This window comes from Aplysia californica, unplaced genomic scaffold (assembly GCF_000002075.1).
Source record: "Aplysia californica isolate F4 #8 unplaced genomic scaffold, AplCal3.0 scaffold00046, whole genome shotgun sequence".
NCBI lineage: Eukaryota > Metazoa > Mollusca > Gastropoda > Aplysiida > Aplysiidae > Aplysia > Aplysia californica.
This window is the reverse complement of record NW_004797316.1, coordinates 9,486-12,252: the sequence shown is the minus strand read 5'-3', so window position 1 is coordinate 12,252 and position 2,767 is coordinate 9,486.

Sequence of the window (2,767 nt, the reverse complement as noted above, 5' to 3'; positions counted from 1 at the left end):
GGGTTATTTTAGATAAATCCTTTTAATCCAGTATCGCTGTATGTAAGGATCGTGTATCCCATTCAGTCCCGGTTGGCCCTGGAAACTGAGTCCAAGTAAGCAGCCCCCGAAATGATCTGAACAGGCTAGGGGCTCTTGTGCTCTACAGGTACCGTATTCATGTCTCATTCAAAAGGACCTTGGACCGAAACCTGACGGAGGCGGGGAAAAAAATTCTCAATGATTTTCTACTTTCAACCCGTTTCCTGCTTTCCTGTTCTCAAGTCCTGTTCTGTTATCTACTTTCATCTCCACTTTCTTCCCGCTCGTCTCTCCTTTACTCCTAACTCTTTTTACTGCTACTCCTGGCTCCTTCTTCCTTCTGTCTTTCAGCCACATTCCTGGTCTTGGGGTAGGTAAGAATAAAAAAAACGTAGCTCTCTCGGATAAGGGCCAAAAATCTCGGAAGTCCCGGGTTCAAGTTGCGCACATTAAAGATCCCTTGATAGTCCTAAAATCGACTGAAACTACTCGTCAGTATAAAACACTAAATCTTATGTAGAGTTCTTTCGAAATTGGAATGTGGCCCTTCAAAGCTGGAATAACGGTCACATACGTAAAAAATCAGTTACACAGTAGTTTGAAGAACCAGCTGTCGACTACCCTTGAGATCTAGCAGGGAAACGCAAAATTCAGAAGATATACTCGTAAACTATGTCTGTGAGGATGTAAAACATTACAAAAGAATTGAATATTTATAATATTATGATAATGACCAGTCGTAATAAAAGTGATACACAATTTGCTGTAGGCCCCTGCGTGATTCAGGGTTTGATTCAGTCAGGCATAATAATATAGGCTACCGTACTATAATGTACGTAAGTCCCTCCGCAAAGGGATACACCGTTTTCTGGGTACCAGGTAACCTGATTTCCATTGCCAATTAGAACCAGTACATCTCCCAAAACTGCCTCTGTACCATCCATCAGCATGGCGGCTGTGGTGTAATGGTTAAGCTCCTCGTCGTCACACTCAGAAAACGTGAGCTCAACAATAATTATAATAATGGAGCATCCCCGTCCGTCTGCTGGGATGTTCTATACCACGCAGCCGTGGTTGTCTCAGACAGGCAGGGGTCGAAGCAGTCGGCCGTTTTCATGATCGAAAATGTTTCGATTGGAGTATGAAGACCTGCAGTTTTTTGTTATTATTTTCTTTTTGTTTTTGTTTTTATTTTGCTTTGTTTTTTATTTTAATTGTTTGTAAACAACCATTTCCGACCCATCTCCTTTGTGGCAGTATTGTAGTAAATGAGAACTCGTCTTCTTTAAATTAAGGGTAAAGTTACACCCCACCAAACTATTACCGATTTTTTTTTGCCCTTGAAAATGCCTACTACTTTTTAACATTTCCTTTTGGGGGGAGGAGGGGGAGAATGACACGAGGCGGATCCTTGAGAACTTTAGGAATCTAAGATGTGTATTTCTGTATTTGTTTCTAGTGCTTTTTCATGTGTTTATTTATAGCCATGTACCCCCAGCCAATGATTTACGGTCTCTGTCCCCAACAAGCTCTCAGAGACTTCACAACATCTCCCATGGCAGGGGATTGCTAAGTAGCTTACCCGTTTACTGCTGAGTTAATTTGGGTGGGGGGGGGGGAGAACAGAGTAGTATCTTTCCTAAAGATGAAATGGCGTACCCAACGGAGCCAGGGATCAAACTCACCACTGTCCCTTTCTGCAAGTTCATCTCCTTACTACTTCTGTTTCTAGATTTTTGCAAAGCGTTTACTTTTCTGCATATATCTGATCACTGATCATTGTAAAAAAAAAAGTCACTTCTTTTATGAATTTAAGCAATTAAATACTTGCTCAACTTTCTTTTGTAAGGCCAATAGAATCTTAGAAAGGAAGAGCCACTGTAGAGTTTCGAACCTGTGTCTTTCATTCAAAAGACTGGTATCTTACCTATCATGGCAACGCAGGCCAAGTGACAGACGTGCAATAAACAGATAGCGTGTCTGATTCCTGGCGTTATTGCGAGAAGAGTTCATCTTGGAGCCTCACTCGTCTTCTTACAGTTCGAGAAAGTGTGTGTTTGGGGGGGGGGGGGGGGGGGTAAATGAGCGAGAGAATGAATAAGTGAGAAATTGAATGGATGCCATGCTGAATGAATAGCAGACTGAATAAGAGAAGGAATGAGCAAGTGAGAAAGTGAATACGTGAGTGAAGGATAGGTAACAAATTCGAACAGTTGGACACCTGAATGATGTACGGAGTAACTGATTGGAGTGTTGGGCGTGGGTTTGAAGACAGCATGCTGAATTGATGAGTAGCTCTGTGTTATTAAGTTCTAAGCTGAATTTTGTGGGCGGAATAGCGAATGTGTACGAAGAAAAGGAACAACACAAATTATGTAACATTGCTGAGAAAGCAGAGGTGGAGAAGGGGACGGCCTGATAGGAGGGCTCCCTAACCCCCTTTCCTGTCCCCTTTCTCCCAGCATACGAACTCTCTTATATTGAGAAACACAAATACACCAGATTAAAACAACAGGGCAGGTTATCTCTTCTATGACACTCTGTGACCGTAGTAGAAGGGGTGGGGATGAGTTGCGGCGCTACTGGCATATCCTTCTTCTTTTTAACCCCTCTCTTGTTTCCATCTGTCCGGTTTGACTTAAAGAAGGGTCGTTATAGCATCCATTTGCAACTTCTCGATCTATATTCTTAATACATAATATACTCTAGATCTTTGACCACTGGCGACCAGCCCTCCACCCCCACC